The sequence below is a fragment of the Aethalodelphis obliquidens genome, unplaced genomic scaffold (assembly GCF_003676395.1).
Source record: "Aethalodelphis obliquidens isolate GAN/ISIS:26980383/991018 unplaced genomic scaffold, ASM367639v1 scaffold5, whole genome shotgun sequence".
In the NCBI taxonomy this organism is placed as follows: Eukaryota; Metazoa; Chordata; class Mammalia; order Artiodactyla; family Delphinidae; genus Aethalodelphis; species Aethalodelphis obliquidens.
The window spans coordinates 10,871,979-10,894,108 of NW_020837949.1; the positions used below are offsets into that span (position 1 = coordinate 10,871,979).

The 22,130-nt window shown below is 44.8% G+C and overlaps 1 long non-coding RNA gene across 1 annotated transcript; it reads left to right on the top strand.

The window, feature by feature from the left end:
- The first annotated feature begins 20,781 nt into the window (after positions 1-20,781).
- Positions 20,782-22,043, top strand: LOC113617977 (uncharacterized). The gene is made up of 2 exons (XR_003431837.1): positions 20,782-21,017; positions 21,421-22,043. It is a non-coding gene; the product is annotated as an uncharacterized LOC113617977 (long non-coding RNA).
- Positions 22,044-22,130: the final 87 nt, after the last annotated feature.

The following is a 22,130-nucleotide window of genomic DNA, read 5'->3' on the forward strand; positions in this document are numbered from 1 at the left end:
GCTTTATTTACTGATATATCCCAAGCCCCTAGAGCAACACCTGGCCCATAGCGGATTCCTATATTTAACAAGTGCTTATTGAGAATCTGCTGCATGCCATGCACTGGAAATTGAGCACGGAATAAGACAAGCATGGTGCCTCTCCCCTCAAAGCTTACATTCTAATTCTGCAGATTTTCTGGAGACAACTACTCCATATAATCTTCAAAAGAAAGTGGAAAAGCATCAAGAAGAATTGCACCAGCCACTCTCACGGCATGTTAAATGCTCTCACGAAACCATCAGACTCTGATGACTGAAACAGACATGACAACCATGTGCTTTCAGGCTTCAGTGCCATCCCAGACAATCAAGAGACTAGGAAACAGAACCCCAAGGTTCCTCAGTCCCGTATGTAAAAGAGAGTTTGCCCTGATGACACTAGATGTAATTAATGATGAACAAAATAAGCCACATAAGACACTATATGTCATTTTAGTCTTTCGATAGATAACTCCTCCTCTAAATAAAAAGACATGCTCCAAATAAAATTATCGCCATTTTAAAAATTCCCCTGACGTGGTAATCAAGTCTTATGCTTTATTCAGTAATTAGCTGGACTGAAACCCTTCCATGCCCTTTTTTTTTTTTTTTTTTTGCAGTTCTGGCAGCAAATTGATAACCTTGGGCAATGTTTAATTAGCACCCTTAAAAATGGTTTGCTAAATTAGTCAGCTATGAAATAACCTCACCCCAATGATTAAGTTCAAATTGCATTTCAAATCCGTCACCTGTTTTTACTGTAGGAACACAGCATCACTCCAGGATTGTTAATGGCAAGGTTCACTGGCCTGTGTTTCACTTCATGCCCTGCACAGCGTGCAGCAAATATGAGCTGGTACATCTCTACGTTGCTGTTTCAAGTGGTCTGCCAGCCATTTGGTGTTGACATGTCTATTACCAGAAATAGCTCTGCTTCCATCCTTAACCCAGTGGAGATCATATTTAAAGATGAGCCTCCACAGGTCCAGGGAAGTCACCTGTGTTACTCAACATGAGGAAAGCCGGGGCTTCCACTGGGAAGGATGTTGTAGTGACCGTGCTTAACTGGCAGGACAGCTGGGCTAATCATGGGAGGTCACTCCTTCTTCATACCTCACACCCAAATTGGACTTCTGAAGCATCTATCATTTAGCAAGTATGCTCATGTGACCTTATTTCATTTCAGGGTAAGACTAGGAATCAGGTAGTTGGAACTCCAGCACACAGATGAGAACATGAAGCATCAGGAGGCTGAAATAACTCACCCAGGGCTATAGAGGCAGAGCCAGAAGCAGATCTCTGGTCACCTGCCTGCAGGTCATCTGCCACCACCTGGTGCCACTGTCAGCGCCAGCCTCTGTTCCACCAAACACCTCCTCACTTGTCTCTCTTTCCCAAGTTCTGTCTTCCTCCAGTCATATCTCTACACTGCAGCCAGAGTGATCTTCTTAAAAGGCAACCCTGCTGGTGTAACTCTTCTACGCATGGCTTACCGCTGCCCTCAGGCGATGGTCCCAGGTCATCCTGCCAGGCCCTGTGTCGTCTGTCCTCTGCTTTCCGCTGCTGTCTGCTCGCCGCACCCCAGCCACCCTGCCACCTTCCAGTTCTCTGAACTCTCTCTGCTGTCTCAAGGCTTTTGCACAAGCTATGTCCTACAGCCCAGTCCCTACCCCTAGCACTTCCACTAGATCTGTCACCGGGCTTTCCGGGCAGCTGCCAGGGAAGCTGGATCCCAGGTACTTCACTGAAGTCTGCCTCGGCCTCTCCCAGGATGAGGGCCGCATTGGTGCCCATGCCTGACTTGACGAGTCCCATAGAACTCAGCCTTCACCTTGGGGGAGAACGAGGTGGACAGTGGTGTTAGCGAGGGGACAGTGGTTCTCATGAACCAAGCAGCCAGCGACCTGGGGAAATGAAGCCAAAGAAATTTGGGAAGGGGTATAAATTTGATGCGATATATTCTTACATTCATCACTCCACAATGTCAAGATGTTTCTTATGTCCTTGATGGTTCCAGAGCCCAAAGGCAGATGGATTATTCTCCCTGGGCTTTTGTGCTCCTTTCAGACACTGGAAGAAGTCGACTTAAGCAACATCTATCAGGTACCTGGCATCGTTAAAATTGACCTCGCCTGACTTTCTGTTTTACCTTTACATACATGTTCTTTGCCTACAGGGCTATCGTCTGATAGAGGGAAATGGGGATTCTTTCCTGGTCGGATGTGCTCCTTGTGATCTGTTCTACAAGCGGGTGGTTTCTAGGAGTTTTCACACCTGGGCTGGACTTGTTAGGATTCTACTCCAGCTCCATCTGGCAGCAAGGACCCTAATAATTCTGGCCTCCTGGTGGCGCAGGGGTTGAGAGTCTGCCTGCCGATGCAGGGGACACGGGTTCGTGCCCCGGTCCGGGAAGATCCCACATGCCGCGGAGCGGCTGGGCCCGTGAGCCATGGCCGCTGAGCCTGCGCTTCCGGAGCCTGTGCTCCGCAACGGGAGAGGCCACACCAGCGAGAGGCCCGCGTACCACAAAAAAAAAAAAAAAAAAAAAATTGTTCTGCAGAGCTAGGTATACACTCGCACAAGCTCAGAGCTGGAAAGAACCCTAGAGGACATTGACTCTGGTGCTAGAGGCTTATTTGATTAATGAATAATCCTATTTGCAGAGAGACGGGACTCATACATGCCACAGACACAGTTATTATATTCATGTAGTTATATTAAGTTAATTCCCCTAAGGCCACCAAACTATTTCAGAATACTTTTCCAGGCATCCAAACGTACCATTGACTAACGGCACGTGCATCTTACTTACCTGTTCAATTCTGAAATGTACCTACTGGAGAATTTCCTTTAGTTTCCAGTAACTAAAACGTGTGTCAATATAACTGCCCTGGATCAACAAAAAGTAAGTAGCATGGCATATGGACATGCTTGTGTCTGTTCACTTGGGCTGGGCCCCATGGAAATGGCCTTCTCTGCAAGATGTTCAATATCAACAACGTAAATGACATGGTTTCTGACGGTTCCTTCCGAAGTCAGGCATGACATTTTCCCACTGACAAAGCAAGGCTGCAGGAAGAGGATTTTACAGTGGCCTCTCCACTGGGGATGCTCTAGTCATAGCGCAAGACAGCCTGTTCTCTTGGCCCTCGTCCAGAAGGACCTGATCATCAACTCTGCCACTTCAAAGCGTTAACCCTTAGAAGCTACACGGCGCTCAAGACCAGCTTTCCTTCTGGGAACACTGAGGCTGGCTGCTTCCAAGCAGGGCTGTGGCTAAGCCCTGCCTCCCTTCAGTCATTTTCTCACATTCTGTGCAGGCAGTCCACTTCCCCACCAAGCTGTAAAGTCCTTCCTGGGCAGAGACTACATTAGTCATTTGCGTTTCCTCTCTCCTTCTCCAGTGCTTGGCCCTTCCTTGTTTCTTCAATCTCCTCTTACCATTGATTCTTACCACGCACTTATCTGCCTAACTGCACATCATTTCTTTCTTTCTTTTCTTGGGGTGGGGAGCTTTCCTGATGCCTCCAGACCCTTTTTGCTTAAATTGGCAAGAATGGGTTTTGGCTGGCTGCACCACAGAACCCTGCCTGATGTTGGCAAGTACTCAACACGCCTTCAGTGCTCAGCAGAGCAACTCAGAAAGAGCCAGAGCCAGTTCGTGAGAAGAAGGAAGGGTACTGAACGCTACACACAGTAGGAACTAACAGATTGCTGGTGCCAGCAGAGGAGACTTCTAATCCCAGACTTCCCTCTATATTTTTTGCTACACTAGAAGGATGGGAAGCAAAATTTCCCCTCACTTTCTGAGCCTCTGACCTCCCTGTTCTCAAGGAAAGGAAAAGTAAAATTTTGGTTGCTAACAGTTCAGTTTAAGAACAAGTTTTGGGGCTTCTCTGGTGGCACAGTGGTTGAGAATCTGCCTGCCAATGCAGGGGACACGGGTTCGAGCCCTGGTCCGGGAAGATCCCACATGCCGTGGGGCGGCTGGGCCCGTGAGCCACAACTATTGAGCCTGCGCGTCTGGAGCCTGTGCTCCACAACAAGAGAGGCCGCAGCAGTGAGAGGCCCGTGCACCGCGACGAAGAGTGGCCCCCGCTCGCCACAACTAGAGAAAGCCCTCGCACAGAAACGGAGACCCAACACAGCCAATTAATTAATGAAAGCTAAGCTGATGTCCTTCTAAAAAAAAAAAGAACAAGTTTTGAGGGAGTTCCCTGGCCGTCCAGTGGTTAAAACTCAGTGCTTTCACTGCCGTGTCCCAGGTTCAATCCCTGGTCAGGGAACTAAGATCCCGCAAGCCCTGGTGTGGCCAAAACAAACAAAAAACAAGGTTTGAGGGGGGCAGTGGAGTGTGTTGGAGAAGCAGACAAGAGGAAGGCCCTTCATCTGTGACAGAAAGGGCTGTCCCTGGGCTGAGTGGTGGACCATGGGGGGAGGAAGAAGCGAGGCCTCAGAGAGGACAGTATGCTGCCTCTACAGAGACAGGAGCCCTGACCCACTCTGCCAAAGCTTCCCTACCCCCCGCGGGGAGCGCTCGGGCCTGAGGGGATGTTGTAGACAAGGACAAGAGATGCCCCACTGATGACCTAGAGGGACGGATGACAGAAAGCCAGGCGGTGCCCACTGTACCAGGCCCAGAACCCGGGAGGAGCCTGCGGAATGACAGGTTGAATTTCTTGGCAGCCTAGAGAGACAGATGTTTAGCATCAAAAGGAGAATGACTGAGAGAACGTAAGAAGTGCGCTCTTTCTTACACACCAGAATGCGTGACGCTCCATCCGTATGCCCGCCACGGTCATGAAGGAAACTGGAAACACTCAAGGTAAGTTTCGGTATTTACTCAGCCTGTGCACTCAGCTCTTGGCTGCGCTCCTAGTCTCCCGATTGGATCAGGAGGCGTGGTGTTTTGTTTTATTATTTTTTTTTGCGGTACGCGGGCCTCTCACTGTTGCGGCCTCTCCCGTTGCGGAGCACAGGCTCCGGACGCGCAGGCTCAGCGGCCATGGCTCACGGGCCCAGCCGCTCCGTGGCATGTGGGATCTTCCCAGACCGGGGCACGAACCCGCGTCCCCTGCATCGGCAGGCGGACTCTCTGGAGGCGTGGTGTTCTCGTAACGTACAGAAACAAGGGAGCAGTGTGCCGTGCGGGTTCTCACCGGCTCCACAAGATGATGCTCGTTCCTTACTCCCGGTCAGGAACGGAGACCACGATGCTTCTCTCCTGGTGTTTAGCATTATTCTAAGTCTAAGGTCAAATGCACGATGTAGCGTGCGCCCAGAATAAATGGTACTTTCTCACCTTTTGCCTCTAATGATTTACTACAACCATCCTCCGGCTCAGAGGTCAAAGAATCAAGGAAAGGAGACCTCCCTCTTCAACTTTTAAATGAAAATCTACCAAAAATATGTCAAGGTGAGAAAAGACATAAAACCACATCAATATATAAAGTACAAGATAAACGAACATTGTTGAATGCTCTTAATAAAAAACTGTCCATGCAGGGGGAGGCAGCCTCCTTATTCTAACCCCTTACGGACCGGAAAGAGAGGAAGTAAAGCTGTACTATTGGTGGCAGGGCAGGGAAAACCAGAAAAATTCTCACAATTATTTCCTATGAATAGCGTCACGGAACAAAACAAAGCTTTGAATACAGTGTGAAGTTTGAAAAGGAGGATGTCTCAAGGAACTCATAAGGCCCTGACCTAATGTCCCCACACAAGGGAGTAATGTTCACTGCAGGTCACGTTCAGCACGCAGTTTGTAGAACATCCCCCTAGCGGGAGTCAGAAGGTCACCTTGACCACTCATCTGACTCGGGGCATGACTGTGCGGGTGGGCCTTGGTGAAAGCCCATGGGGTTGCTGAGTAGCTACTACTGTGTCACCCAGAGCAACCACACACAACCCCATTTCTGGAAGTACAGCCGCATCTCCAGGGTCAGTGGAAGACAGAAGACAGTTTCCCTCTACCTGCCTGATGTGACCACCGCAGAGATGCCTACGAGAAGTTCTACACCAGCGATGGTGAGACACATGCATAACAAAGCCAATAAGGTAAAAACGTGGCCTTGAAAATACTGTTCACAAGAGCGAAGGCATATCGCTTTGAGGAAAAGAAAGATTTGAGAGAGATGGCAGAGAAAAACGTTGGCCAGAGTTTGTAACTGATGAAAACCCTGTTTCTCAAAGAGAAGAGCCATTACAAGGAGCAAGATCACCTGGGCCACCTGCTAAAACCGGAAGACTCCTTGGCCCAGAAGCACAAAATCAGAATTGTGGGGGAGGGGAAGTGAATCAAGGAAATCTGCATTTTTAACTGGTTTCCCAAGTGATTCTTGAAGGAACACATAGTATGGGAAGGGGAGAACGATGGTGTGGTCAGTCTTTATAAGTTTGGAGGACCACGGAGCACCCAAAAGGAAGGCTCTGAATGCAACCATAAAGACAGGATTCAAAAGGAGGAAAAGGTCAGGGCTAGAGTTACAGATCTAGGATGAATCTGAATTTCCTAATAAAATACAGGCAGATAATAACACTCAGAGGGCAAGTTTCTTTATATAGTCAATGTCCAGATACCTTCCTCTTTTGGAAGAACGCTTACTGTGTGGATTTTGGTGGAAGGAGGGCTCTACTTCTCACTATCAGAACCTAGAAACCAGCTATTCCTGCCTCTACCCGTCAGTGGCTGGAGTGTGAGGATGTATCAAGACCACGTCATTTAGGTGCTTCTAAGGAGGACTTTGAGCCTTAAAGGAGAGTCTCAAAGATGCAAGAAAGATTGAATAAATAATTCACAGCACTGACCTCCCTAGTGTCAAGGTGCCCATGGTGACACCCATTCCAGACTCTTCTTTGGGTGGGAACTTGACTTCTGCTGAGTCATTTTTCCATGTATGACATTTCAGCCTCACCCCAGCCCTGAAGCTATGAACTACTCATATCTTTTTCAATAAATTCCTTTTCTGCCTAAGTTTATAAGATTTGGAGAACACTACAGGACAAAAATAGAACCTATGCTAACTTCCTCCGGACACTGGAGAGAAAGAAATACAAAGATATGAGACAGAGAAAGCATGCTCAGAGAGCAAAGGGTCAAAGGATTGCTTAAGATAAGGATTGAGGAATGAGCAATACCACAGAAATTAAGGCAGAGTTTACTGAAGAAAGGGTTTGCGAGGACTGACTCCAATTTTGCAAGAAGTTCTACCGTGGGTAAAATGCTATCGAACAGCATTGCATACTACAGAGATATCGTTCACGAAAGGAAGAGTCAGTCACTGTGGCAAACTTCATGGCTGTCTTACTTTAAGAAATGGCCACAGCCACCCAAGTTTCAGCAACCACCACCCTGATCAGCCAGAAGCCATGAACATCGAGCAAGACCCTCCACCAGCAAAAAGATTACGACTCACTGAAGGCTCAGATGATGGCTAGCATTTTTTTAACCAATAGTTTTTAAATTAAGGTATGTACATTTTTAAAATACATAATGCTACTGCACACTTAATATACTACAGTATAGTGTAAACAAAACTTTTATTTTTTTAGCAGGAATCTATGTATTTTTTAAAAATTTATTTTTTTCATTTTTTAAAATTTTTGGCTGCATTGGGTCTTCATTGCTGTGCATGGGATTTCTCTAGTTGCGGCGAGCAAGCGGGGGCTACTCTTCGTTGCAGTGCATGGGCTTCTCATTGCAGTGGCTTCTCTTGCTGCGGAGCACAGGCTCTAGGCACGCAGGCTTCAGTAGTTGCAGCATGCGGGCTCATTAGTTGTGGCATGCTGGCCCTAGAGTGTGCAGGCTTCAGTAATTGTGGCATGTGGGCTCAGTAGTTGTGGCACGCGGGCTTAGCTGCTCTGCGGCATGTGGGATCTTCCCAGACCAGGGATCAAACCATGTCCCCTGCATTGGCAGGCAGATTCTTAACCACTGCACCACCAGGGAAGTCCCAACATAACTTTTAGATGCACTGGGAAACCAAAAAATTCATGCGACTCACTTTATTGTGATATTCACTTTACTGCAAGGGTCTGGAATCGAGCCTGCAATACCTCCAAGGCATGCCTGTGCAAATTAGTATCTCAAAAAGTTATCTTGCACTATCTCTTTCCTACCTACTTCCGTGAGATCATGAGCACCACTGAGCATCAAGAGTCTTCTTCATCTGTTACTCTACAACCTGAGCATCCTGCTTTGCACACAGAATGTGCTTCACACACATAGAAATAAAATTCATTCAAGTAGAAGGGAAGAAATCAATTGGGGGTAGTGGGGAGACTTAACAATACAAATAGGTGGGTAGAAGTTCCTAGAGAAACTGGAAGAACTGGACTAATTATGTAGTGAGAGAGCCTATATTTAGAAATGTCAGACCCCTCTCAGATACCAGGGAAAGTCCAGAAAGTGGAAGAAAAGGCCCTTCTTATTGGTGAGAGGAGGCCATAGCGAAGAGTGACTATACAGAAGCCCCATTCATGACCTTATAGAAGGTGAGTGTTTATTGCAGTTAACCTGTTCTTGTTCTACCTTCATGTACTAGTTTGTGGGCAGCAGGTAACCTGTCTTCTTACCTCTTGTATCTCCAGACTGAGAAATGGAATATTTCCTGCCATAAAAGGATGTCACAGTCATCAGCTATCGCAGCCACCACCTGACGGTGAGCTGGTGAGCCCTGAGGGTACTCAGGAAGGAAAGAATACCTGTCATCTAGCAGCCATCGGACTGCAGTCACTCCCCACAGTGAGCCCTGAAGAAGTTCAGGATATGAAAACACAGGATACTGACCCTAGATAGCTGAGGTACATATCAAAGAAATGATTTCAGTGAGCCCAGAGTCTTGCATCTTCCCATACATAGAAAAGCGCTAAATGCCTTAACTTGGGATATCTGGTTTTCTTTCATTAACAATAATCTTTTGTCGTTCAGACTACCCGCCCTTCATTGCAAAACTTCTATATATCCTGGCTCCCCCCTCACCTCCTTGGAGCAGTTCTCTCAGGGTTGCTTGAGATGCTGCCTCCTGGGCTTGAAGTCCTAAAAATTCCTGCCAAATAAAACATAATTCTCAACTTTTACGTTGTGAATTTTTTTTTTTTAGTTGACAAGACCAAGAGGGGCCATGACCTAACCTGATGCTGTGACTGGTGAACAGCGCTCAGGGATCCTGGAATTGGGGCCAGATGCACTGATCAAATAGAACTTTTAGATTGTCTCTAGAAACTGGGAGGAAGGAAGCAAATAGATATTTGGTGACGAGAAGAACAGTCTAAGACAGAGACAATCATGCTCCCCCCGCCCCCCGTATTCCAGCTTCTCACACATTTCCCAGTGCCCTTGCAATTAATCAGGGCCATACGACTGGTTCCGGCAACGACTGGTTCCGGGCAATAAAATATAAGCAGAAGGGATGGGAGTCAATTCCAAGATGAGGCAGTTGAAAGGCCCTCACTTCCCCTGCGGGCAGTTCTGAGAAACAGGATGTGGTTTCCAGACAATGGGTCAATACAATGGTCAACTTGGGTCCCTGAGTATATAGAGCAGATGCCCCACTGACTAATGCTGGACATGTAATCTGAGTAACAACTAAGTGTTGTTGTTTCAAATCACTGGAATTTCAGGGTCGTTTTTAAAATACTGCAGCATAATTGATCCTATCCTAATCTGTCACATCTACCTTGCAGTCTTCTTTCTCCTCTTTGATAAGATTGAAACAGAGCAGGACCCTGTGGGTCCCCTGGGCACAAAAGCCTTTCTGTGTCTGTGTCCCCCATTTCTTGATTATAGGAAATAGGCTTCATTCAACCTCCATGAGCTTCCCTGAGCTCCGAGGAGCAGGTTCAAACAGTTGCTAATCAGGGAAGGGAGGGGATGTGGAGACAAGGGAGGAACAGTCAAGAAACAATAGTACAGCCTTAGGGCAGGGTCCTGGTTCCCCCTTAAGGGATACACAGTATCTTTGAGCTGTTTTGCAGATACTGAAACCTGACCAGGTGGGAGAAGTTAACAGCATGCTGCCCACAAGCACACAGACCCCAGACTAGTTGGAACCAGAAGGTTGATGATGCTGACTCCCAATTACCTCCCCACAAACCGATCAGAAGAATGTCCACGAGCTGACCACGCCCTCTTTGAACCATCACTAGAAAACTCCTCACGACCCCCTCCAGATCAGGACACACAGTTTTGAGGGCATTGGCCTGCTGTGCCCCCCTTTGCCTGGCAAAGCAATAAAGCTATTCTTTTCTGTTCCACCCAAAACTCTGTCTCCGAGATTTTATTCAGTATCGGGGTACAGAGGCCAGATTTGGCTTCAAGATTCACACTGTCCACATCTTTCATGGATGGCCCTTTACCTACAATCAACATTAGAGTCTCAAACTTGCCTTAAAAAGCTGCAAAATAACACAGTGGTCATTCTAAGTCACTACCTACCATGCACTTGTGTCACCCCTCTAGAAAAGTTCTTCCAATTACAAAGAGAAAGCTTCAAACTCGGTATGGTAGGACAATGGCAGAGAAAGTTGAGAGCTCCTCTCAGGTTTTAGGGCCAGTAATCCAGGAGTCTCCTAAATTTTCAAACACATATAATTTCTTTTGATATAACAAGGTACCCAGTTCTCTACCTTGTTCTATAGGAACTTGGGCGTCTGTTAGTTTATAATCCCACTAATTCCTCTGTCTCCTAGAATCCCCACACCTTGCCCATTTTCTCCTGTGATCACAAAGAATGACAGATCACCCAGCCTCACTCAATGACTGTCAAATATTTCAGGGTGTTCTAGCCTAGTCACAGAAGGTCTTTGCCGCTTGAGGAAAATTAGGATTATGCTATAGGCTATATAGGGCTCTGTATTTGGGATGAGGGATAAAGGGAGACATACCTACTGGTTCTGGGCATCTAAGATGCTGGTTCTCTGGCGTTCCCAAATCTAAAGTTCCTTTGTAGTTGCATTTGACTATTTGCCTTCCCCAAAGCAGCTCAATTTCCAACACTAAGCCTTGAGAATCTTATAACAAAGAAGAATTCTGTACTGAAGTTATGTCTAACTTATTAATGGAGGGTATGGATAAAGGTCAGCTTTTGGACCTGCAAATGGTATTTTGAGTACTGAAAGGCGAAGGGAGAAATAAAAGGGGATAAACATGGAAAAGGGGAAGGGGGCAAATATGGGAAGGGCATGTTCAGAAGGAGACCGGGAGTCCAGGGTGGATGGAGGGACAGTTGAGGCTCCATATATGAGGGTGCATGTGGGTGAGAGTTTGCAGGGCAGGAAAGCCATCAGCTATTTACTGCTTATCACGTAAGGAGCAGGTAGGCGACTGTGGGACTTGGTTTACATGTATCATCTCACTTAATCTTCCCATTAACTGATATGAGACTGATACCGTTACCTCTGCTTTACATGAAAAAACTGAGACGTAGGTGAATTTATCAAGCTAAGCAAAACCAACCCTTCCCTTCTCCAAAGTCTTTGCTTCAGCATTTGATAAAGTTTATTTGTTAGAAGTCCTAGGTGTGTAACATCGTTCATCTTCTCCTACCAATACAAAGCCCACGCCGTACCCTTCTCTAAGCTAAATCAGGTGTGTTCTTCCAAACTTCTTCATGGGAAAAATCACATCATCACACCTACAAAAGAAAATCTTCCACTTACAGCTACACGTGCCTAGCAGAGATCAAGACTGAAAGCTGGGATTCACCAAAACTGTTTCCAACCAGGTGATATCATTAAACCACCACAAACTTTCAGCAAATCATTACCCAAACCAAGCTGATAAAGGACTTAGAATTTTGAGTCATGTGGTATGGCAGCCCCTCATGGGATCAAGCCACAGACACTTTTCTGACAAATGGACTTGTTTTAGTCAATCATGTATAGACTTATGGAGTCATTCTGTGCAATTCAGAGAGGAAGCAGTTTTCAATCATTGCTCAGCATAACCACCATGAAGCCCTCATTCTAGCAGATAAAGCTCCTTGATCCCTGCTCCCACCACCCCCCAAGTTAATTATTTAGTGAATTTTTTCAGTGCTGTGTCTTCTCTTGTCTGGCAAGCAAGTAAATAAACTTAGGAGGTTTTTTTTCCTTTATCGTTCTGGTGGACTTTGTTTTATTTGGTGACACACCTGATCACCCTTCCCCATCTTGATTATGGAGACAGGCTTCCAAAAGGCTTGCTGTTTTCTAAATTGTCAGCTTTCAAGAACAGTCAAGAATCTTGAATTTCCAATATGCATTATCCTGACTGCACATGTCCAGGGCAATTCAGGGGCTATCTCAGTCAGAAGTCTCTAAGATCCTGGCCTTCAGTCAGCCCAGAAGTATCCTGATTCCAATCATCTCTGAGAGTTGAAGCTGATGCTTTGACAATGATTACGTTAACTCCAAGAACTCCCAAGGACTAACTTTTCCTGCACTTACTTCTTACAGAGATCAGCCACAGAACTGCACCGTCTGTTAAGAAGAGAGAAAAAACTCTTGGCTATGAACTGCTTTAATGGTGGGATGATATCCTGGAAGGGAACAGCACCTGCCCAGCACCCTCACTGATAAGCACAGTGTGGAACACCTGGTAGATGATGGCAGGTATTCTAGTGCAAGTTTTATTCTGGTTTTCTTATTTATAATTTCCAAGTTCTTCAAGTGGGCAAGTCAATACTACCTGCAGAAAGCAAGAGTATACACTGTGACAGGACATTCATTCATTACGCAAACATTTGCCAAAGATCTACTACAAGATGGGTCCTGGGCTAGGCTGAGGGATGAAAATGTAAATAAAACGTAGAGGTTATTACCCTTAAGAAGATTAGAAGACCTCAGTCAGGTGTAGAAGCCTAACTAAGGATCTCCACAGAAGAGTCTTAAGTACACGACAGAGGTATAGCCTGAGTGCTGTGGGAACACAGCAGTAGCAACAAACACTGAGGTATGGAAACATTTAACAGAGGAATTCATAATTGAGTTGGGTCCTAAAGAACAAGTAGAGTTTGGCTAGATGGGGGATGTACGGGAAGAAGGTCTTGCTAGGTGGAGAGAAGAGCATGTGCAATGCTCTCGAGGATCAAAAAGTTTGGACACGATCAAGATTTGGCAAATTGTTTTGATTTACTGAAAGTGGGTGGGCTGGGGATTGGGGTTGTCATGAGGTCAGCTTATAAAGGACTGAGAATGCTAAACTAAGGGGTTTGAACTCTATCCTGTAGGCAGAGAAGAGCTAACTGAAATTTATCAAGTAGTCTGTGGGCACTTCCAGCCAATATGAAGTAACAAACACCATCACATTTACCCTACCATCTTAAACAAGTAAAAACTATACAAAAGCTAGGAAACAGTTATTTTCAGACATTAGACAACAGCCAATGCACAACAGTCATTCCTGAGAAAAGAGAAACAAATGAGCTGAGCCCTACAATAACCCCAGCATACTGTCTGGAGGAAATTCCCAGGTTGCAGGGCAGGGTTGAGGATACAGAACTGAGAATTCAGGGAGACTAAGGTGGCTGGCAGTCACAGGATGGAGTGCTGGAAAGGAAGCACTACACAGAGAGAAGAGAGCTGCATTGAGAGGAGAACACTGCAGAAGAGACTTCAGGGGGTTCCCCTCAAATCTTCAGCTGAGTACTGGTTGCTGCATGTGTGTGGAGAAACTACCCTAATTGGGAAAAGAACCAATGAAAAGGCAAAATCATCACTGAAGTTCACACAGTGCCAGGGATAGTCTGTATTCCTATAGCCAGAGTGGAAGAACTTTGCAATACATGATGCACTGAGTAGAGTACTCAGAAGGATATTGCCTCAGGAATAGGGAAACTTAGCGTCAGAATGAAGGCTTCTCTGGTTCTAGGTAACACAACTTAGAAGTCAGTCTTTAAAGGATTAATGTGTTTCCAAGTAACAGAACACAGAGCAAGGCTCAACAATATATATATACACACACACATATCCATATATACATGCATACATACACACCTTGTTGTATATATAGGAGATATAGATATATCTATCTATATGCACATCACCTACATATACACAACAAGGTAAAATGTCTGACATTGAATAACAACATTTCAGGACATGCAAAGAAGCAGGAAAATATGACTCATAATTAGGACAAAAGCATCTTGATAGAAACAGACCCAAAAATAGTAGACAAGAACATTCAAACAGTGATGTAAATATATTCCATATATTCAAGAAGGTAAAGAAAAATATGTGCGTGATAAGTAAAGACGTGGAGGATATAAATGAGACCCAAGTGAAATTACAGTACTATAAATGAAAAAAAATCAATGTCTTAGATGACAAATAAACTGAATGGAATTAACTACAGACACTGAAGAAGACTAGATAACTTTAAGACACAGCAATAGAAACTCTCCTAAATGACACACAGAGAAAAAAAAGCCTGTTGAAAAAGAAAAGCAGCATAATAAAGCATCAGTGAACCATAAAACAATTTCAAAAGGCTAAGTATAATTTGAGTCCCCAAAGAAGGGAAGAGAAAAAAGGGGAGATGGAAAAAATATCTGAAGAAATAATGGATGAAAAATCTCCCAATTTGATGGAAGCTATGAACACACAAATCCAAGAAGCTATATGAACCCCAAGCACAAAACACATTAAAATAACTACACTAAGGTACATGATAGTCAACCTGCTTAAAACCAGCGATCAAGAGGAAAATCTTAAAATCAACTAAAGATACAGGTGCAGAGAAACAAAGTTAAGAATGATAGCAGGCTTCTCTTCAGGAACAATGAAGGACAAAAGATAGTGGACCCACATCTTTAAAGCACCAAAAGGAAGAAAAATTGTCAGCCTAAAAGTCTATATATCCAGCTTTCAAAAATAAAAGGAAAATAATGACTACTCAGACATATAAATGCTGAAAACTCCATTACCAGATTTTTACCACAAGAAATGTAAAAGGAATTCCTTTAACATGGAAAGTGATACCAGATGGAAAGCTCTTATTTCCAAACGAATGAATGCTTACTAATGGTAAATATGTAAGTAAATATAAAATACTGTTTTTTTATTTTAAATATTTTTTTAAGAAATAATTGTTGAAAGCAAAAATAATAACAATGTATCATGGGTTTTATAACATGTAGAAGGGTACAAAGAATGGGAAGGAAAACCGAAATAAACTGTTGTAAGATTCTTATATTTTTGTGAAATGGTATGATGTCACTTGAAGGTAAATTGTGATACACTAGACATGTATCCCAAAAGTCCTAAAGCAATCACTAAAAATGTCAATAAACGTTATAAATCAATGTTATTGTTCATAAGCCAACAAATGAGATAAAACTGAATCATAAAAATACCCGATTACTCAAAAATAAGGCATAAAAAGAGGAAAAGAGGAACCAAGAACATAGGTGATGAATAGAAAACAGTGTCAAGAGGATAGATTGAAACCCAACCATATCAATAATCATGATATATTATGTGTGAGTGGTCTGAACACTTAAACAATTTAAGGCAGAGACTCATATTGGATTAAAAAATCCAAGATCCACCTATATGCTGTCTACAAGAAACCCGCTCTAAATATAAGGTTGTTTGTGCTCATCTCTGAAGACTGCACCAGCCCTAAAAAGCTGCAGCTCTGAAAAGTCACGCTTTTCCTCTGAAAAGTCATGGCCTCTGCTGAATATGGACTTTACCAAAGAGGCATGCCAAGTTTCACTGTGTTCTTTACAGCAAGCACTAAAATGTCACATTTTATCCCTGGCTTCTGGCTTCCTCGGTTCTCAAAACGGTCAACACTGGGACTTCCCTGGTGGCGCAGTGGTTAAGAATCCGCCTGCCAATGCAGGGGACACGGGTTCGAGCCCTGGTCCGGGAAGATCCCACATGCCACAGAGCAACTAAGCCCGTGAGCCACAACTACTGAGCCTGTGCTCTAGAGCCCACGAGCCACAACTACTGAAGCCTGTGCGCCTAGAGCCCATGCTCTGCACAAAGAGAAGCCACAGCAGTAAGAAGCCTGCACACAGCAACAAAGACACAGCACGGCCAAAAAAATAATAAATAAATAAATACATTTAAACAAACAAACAAAACAAAAACAGGGGGTGATACTATATTACCCCTTTATTAAAAGAAAAAAAAAACGGTCAACACTTTCAGGAAGCATTCCAACTTAACGGCCTTATCAAATCCTGTTAGACGTCAGGTTATGAATTACCAGAAACCGTAATTTGTGCCATGAATCTAATAATCCTTTTCTTCCCCCTTCCAACTAAAACATCCATATTTTTATTCATTCATTCATCAGCCAAATAGTTAACATGTATAAGGCAGCCACTTTGCCAGATCTGTAGACACAGGTATATATTGGTGAAACAAACCGCTGTAGTTTCAGTACCCATGGAGCTTAACATATAGTAGAGGAGACAGTCTGTAAATGAAAATATAAGTACATGTTGTGTTAAGGGTAGTAATAAAAACAAAGAGAAAATATTAGGAGGCGGGTGTTAAGTAGAAAATGTGGCCAGAGGACTCCTCCTTGAGAAATAACACTTAAACCAAGAGCTGGGTAGGAGCTAGCCATAAGAACCACAGAGAGAGAGAGGTTCCGGGCACAGGAACAGCATATGTAAAGACCCTGAGGCAGAAGAACGGAATAAGTTTAAGATGCTTGAAGGACAAGAACAGTCACCTGAGATGAAGCAGAAATGGTGGAACCAGATCATGCAGGGCTACGGTAAGATGTTTTCATTTTCCTCTAAGTACAATGGACAGTCATTAAAGCATGTTAATAGCAGGGTGACACACATGACAATTTCCATTTTAAAACTGTCTCCCTAGCCAGCCTGTGGAGAACCGATTATAATGGGACAGGAGTGGAAACAGGGCGAGAAGTTTAGGAAGCGGTCACTAAAGAACAGGCAGGAGAGGAGAGGGGCTTGGGCCAGAGTGGTGATGACCGAGGGAAGTTAAAGGATTGGAGATGCGTTTCGGAGGCTGAACTGGCTGGAATATTCTGGCACCTTATATGTAAGCTGTGAGGGAGAGTGCAGAGTCAAGGATGATTCCAACTGGGTGGCTGAAACAAAAAGAGGGAGGCCTGGGGGTGTTACAAGTTTTGGGGTGGGAATCAGAAGTTCAGTTTGAGAATGAGGTTAAGTTTAAAAACTCTGAACGCCATCAGTGCTTGCCCTTGCTCATGAGCCCAAACCAACTGGGCCTTTGAGCAGCATCTCTGAGAGTTCAGATCAGAAATTCCATCTCCCAACTAAAGAACATGGATCTAATATCGCCTGGTGCATCTCTAATTCCAAATATGGCTTTCCCCACCTCTGTTGCTTTTTCCTCCCTCTCCTTGGGGCTGCTCTGAATGACAGCCTGACTGAATTCAGGTGGCCCAGACAAGGCCCACACTTCCTTGGGTCAATTTAATAACGCACACAGCACCCCAGTTATAAGATAGAGACAATCAAAAGCCTTCTGCAGGGCTTCCCTGGTGGCGCAGTGGTTGAGAGTCCGCCTGCCGATGCAGGGGAGGCGGGTTCGTGCCCCGGTCCGGGAGGATCCCACGTGCCACGGAGCGGCTGGGCCCGTGAGCCATGGCCGCTGAGCCTGTGCTCCGCAGCGGGAGAGGCCACAGCAGTGAGAGGCCCGTGTACTGCAAAAAAAACAAAACAAGAAAAAAGTCTTTTGCAAGCTGAAGAGTGGGTCTAGCAGCCCATACGGTTGCTCCTTTGTCTTTCCAGCAAGCTGCATGACAGGTTTTACCAGCCTAATTATTTCTCGGTTAATCAATCTGTCTATCATTGCATCTCTCCGCCCCATTTAAACGCATGGCTTATATTTCACCATCCCCTCCTGCATGCAGAGGAAGCTGCTGCTAGCTTCTTCCCTGTACTACTGATCTTGCCCTTGACGGATATCAGGAGAAAGGAGACATTTCGAGACAAGGGCAGCTCATCTTCAATTCCAAAGAGCTGGAACTGTCACTCTAATGTGGGTGGACTTTAAAGTTTGGTGCCCCAAAGCACAGAGGAGCCTGCCGACCACGACACAGCCCCACCTTTCACACTGTTCACTGGACCTGGAGGGGATGGTACCTGGGTCACAGGGTACCAGACGCACAGGCTCAAAGGCTTCAAAGCCCACGAGGACATGAGTCCATGGCCTAAAAGCACCAATAGAATGGTCAGGACCACACCCTGGCCAGAAAGCAGAGCTCTCTTCCTGCACCATGAGGGCTCCTGGCAGAGCACTTTCTCCTGGGAGCCACGACCCTACACCTGAACACCAGAAAAGTCAGTCAAGCCGCTGGCAGAGGTGTAGCCCTGGGCCAGCAAAGGAGGAAAAACACCTTGTTCTGGGGATCTTCTAACTCTCACTAGACCTGCCCGGTTGGCCCGTCTAGCTTAGGCCCCTCCTTGATGAAGTACTTTCATTGTACACTTGCCAGCCTGGCTGCCTATTTCTGTACAATGAACAACTTTGTGGCTCCTCATGGGTTTGGGACTAAAAAAAACCATAGGTCAGATCAAACACCAAGAGATTTTTTTTTAAAGTCTGTAAGAGGAAAAAATAAAGAATTAGAAGCTTTATTTCAAGTTTGCTTTTTAATTAAAAAAAATGTAGACCTTCAAATTAAAAGTTTTTGCCAACAGGTGGAGAATAGTTAAATTACAGTATGGTCATGCAGTAAGTTCCTAAGATGGAAAAAAAATAAAGGACTCTGCTTTTCACAGTACGTTTTGCAGGGAGGAATGCTCAAAATTATATATATATATAATTAATTACAATCATGTAGAACATATATGAAACACGGTAATGGCAGAAATACTGTAAGGAAGGGTACCAAACTGTCTACAACTGATACCGTTTGACGGAAAATTGTACTGTTTTCTTTTCTAATCATTTCTACTATTTACCAATATTTTCCTGATAAATTTGCATTCCTATTAAGAGAGACAGAGTTATTTTACTTTTAAAACAAATTAGACATAAATTCTTCTGCTTGCCTGTCAACAGCCCGCTTAAAGAAACAGATATAATTTAAATCTAAGTGTTTTAAAATCACGGTCAACAAAAGGTTAAGAGTGCTGCGCTACATGAAATCTTATTTCTGTCAATTACACTTAACTGAATCCAGGAAAACTAAACTTGTGGTCAAAACACTGGGATTAATATATATATATATATATATATACACGTCTATGTATATATGTACGTGTATGTATGTACACATGTATTTTTTACTTTTAATTTTGAGATAATTGTAGTTTCACGTGAAGTGTTAAGAAATCAGACAGAGAGATCTCGTATCTGCTTCCCCCAGTGGAAACATCTTGTATCACACCAGGAAACTGATATTGGCACAATCCTGAGACCTTATTCAGATTTCACCAGTTTCACACACACTCATTTGTGTGTGTACACGTATATACACTTGACCCTTGAACAACGCAGAGGTCGGGGCACCAGCCCTCTGCACAGTCGAAAATCCATGTGTAACTTACAGTTGGCCTCTGTATCCGTGGCTCTTCCCTACCTGAGATTTCACCTCTGCAGATTCAACCAACTACGGATCATGCGGTTCTATGGTATTTACTATTTTAAAACATCTGCACATATGTGGACCTGTGCGGTTCAAACCCGTGTTGTTCAAGGGTCAACTCTGTTTAGTCCTATGCAATTTTATCTTACGTGTAGACTCATGCGATCACCTCCACGGTCAAGGCTCAGAACGGCTCCATCACTGTTGCTCCCTTGTACAGCCATAGCCACCTACTCCCCATGCTGCCCTCTAATTCCCGGCAATGGTGATCAACTTCTGGTCAACGAACAATCATTGATCCCCATGTGCAAACCACCATGCCAAGCCCTGGAGGATCTTTTTTTTTTTTTTTTTTTTACTTTTTAAAACTACTTTGTTGAGTTCTGACTGACATTTGAAACATCATACGTATGGGATGTATACAACTCTATGAGTTTGGGGATAAATACATGACCATGAAACCATCACTATCATCAAGGCCGTTAACATTTCCATCACCTCCCAAAGTTCCCTCGCACCCCTTTATCATTATTATTGTGTGTGGGATAAGAACACTTAATATAAGATCTACCCTGTAGCCAATTTTATATATACAATACATACTGTTAGCTCCAGGCACCATGCTGTACGTTAGATCTCCAGAACTTATCCTGTATAACTGAAACTTTGTACCTTTTTTTTCACACACACACACACACACACACAATGTATTTTATTTTTACAAGAGATAAATAGACTGACACCAAGCACTGTAAACGGATGACCACAACAAAAGCAACAATGATTGCAGTTACCACACACGAAACACACTCACACTATGTCATAATATTGACATTCAGTTCCCTGGAGGATCTTGATGCAAATATAAATGACATAAACAGGAAAGCCTAGTGGTTAGGAGTATGGCCGGGAACCAGACCAACCGGGTTCAGATCTTGGGTGTGTCACCTAGCAGCTGTGTGATCTGTGGCAAAGCACTTAAGCTCCCTGTGTCACAGCTCCTTCTTCGATAAAATGGGGCTAACCATAGAACCTTAGAGGGCTGTCGTGAGCATTCAATGACTTGATATCTGTAGAGCAAGTAGAAAGCGCCTGGCGTGAACAGATGTATGTTAACACATGTAAGAGCTCACCATCCGGTGGAGAACATACAGAGCTCTCATCAGGTCAGCCTGTGTTAGGTGATGTAATATCAAGGTAAGCACGGCACAGTGGGAGGATACAGGAAGGAGCAGTTCCTCCTGGCGGTGGAAAGCTAAGATAGGCTTCACGGGAAAGAGATTATTTGGGTTGGGCTTTCAAGTATGAGTAAGACTTTAACAGAAATAAAAGGGAAGGGACGATGTTCCAGGCCTATAAAACGATGTGCTCTGTGGTCCCGAGGCATGAGAAGGCGGGGGCCATTCTGAGAGAGGCCCCCAAGATTGGAACGAGAGGACACCATGAGGAGACTAGACGAGGGTCTGTGAGTGGGGTGAGAGGAGAAGGGAAGGACAGCAGCCACAGATGCAGAATGAGGGAAGGCCGGGGCTGGGTTTGGAGCGGGTCTTGAATGCCAGTCTATAGTTAGCATTACAGCTTTGCAATCCTGGAGAAGGCCAGAACAGAGCAGAAAGCAGACAGTCTGTCTCCAGAACATGGGTACATCAAGAGGGGATTAGAATGCAAGGGAAAGTACTTTGTAAATTACAAAACACACAAGCAATAGTGATTTATTAGGAGGACGGCCTGATTAGAAACTAGCAGCAGCCACGTTGCTTAGACACAGTCACTATTCTTGTTAGATGCATAAAAACTTGGGAGTCTGGGGCACAGGGATTACAAGTGCTCAGGCTCACTCATGCCAGAACCTGTTTTCTCCCCGCCAGGGCAGTTTCTGCTCCAGCCAGGTGTTCTCAATGCCCGTCACCTCCAACCAGCCTTTCCCGGGGTTTCCAAAGGAAGCAGCTGTGCAGAGACTTCGGCAACTCCCAGTGTCTCCCCCGTCACTGGCACCCTCAGCTCTGTCATGGTGAGCCCACGGCGTTTATCTGATCATCCGGCCAAGGACCTCCTTCGGGCTCAGGACGTCCTGGTCCCCGAACCTGTGATGAGCTCCGGTTTCCCTTTGCCCTCCCCTGCCTTGGATGGAGCTTCGCCTCCTGGTTGTTTCCTGGGGCCTTTACCTCCCGTGTTTGCTGGGACTGTGATCTCCCGACCCAGGGCCCGTTCAGATTTCTGCCTTTTCACAACCGTATTCTTGCCTCTGGTCCCAGGATTTCCAATGACCTGTTGCTGCCTACTCCCAGGAGTGGCATGCAGGACAAGAATGTGTCTCCTCTTTGAAAAATTTTCTCAGTCAACCACCTTCTACTGGTTATTTTTCTCATTATAGAGAGGGAGGGAGGAAGGACAAAGAATCTATTTCACTTGCTTAAACTCATTGTACGGTTGGTTAACTCTACACAGAATGGGAAAAACAAAAGATTAATTATACCCTTTAGTAGCATCAGACCTGTTCCTCTTTGTTGTCATTCTATCCATGAGAAGAAAAAGATGTTGGAATAACTGGCGCTTGCTAAGAGGGTGGAAGTGGTGG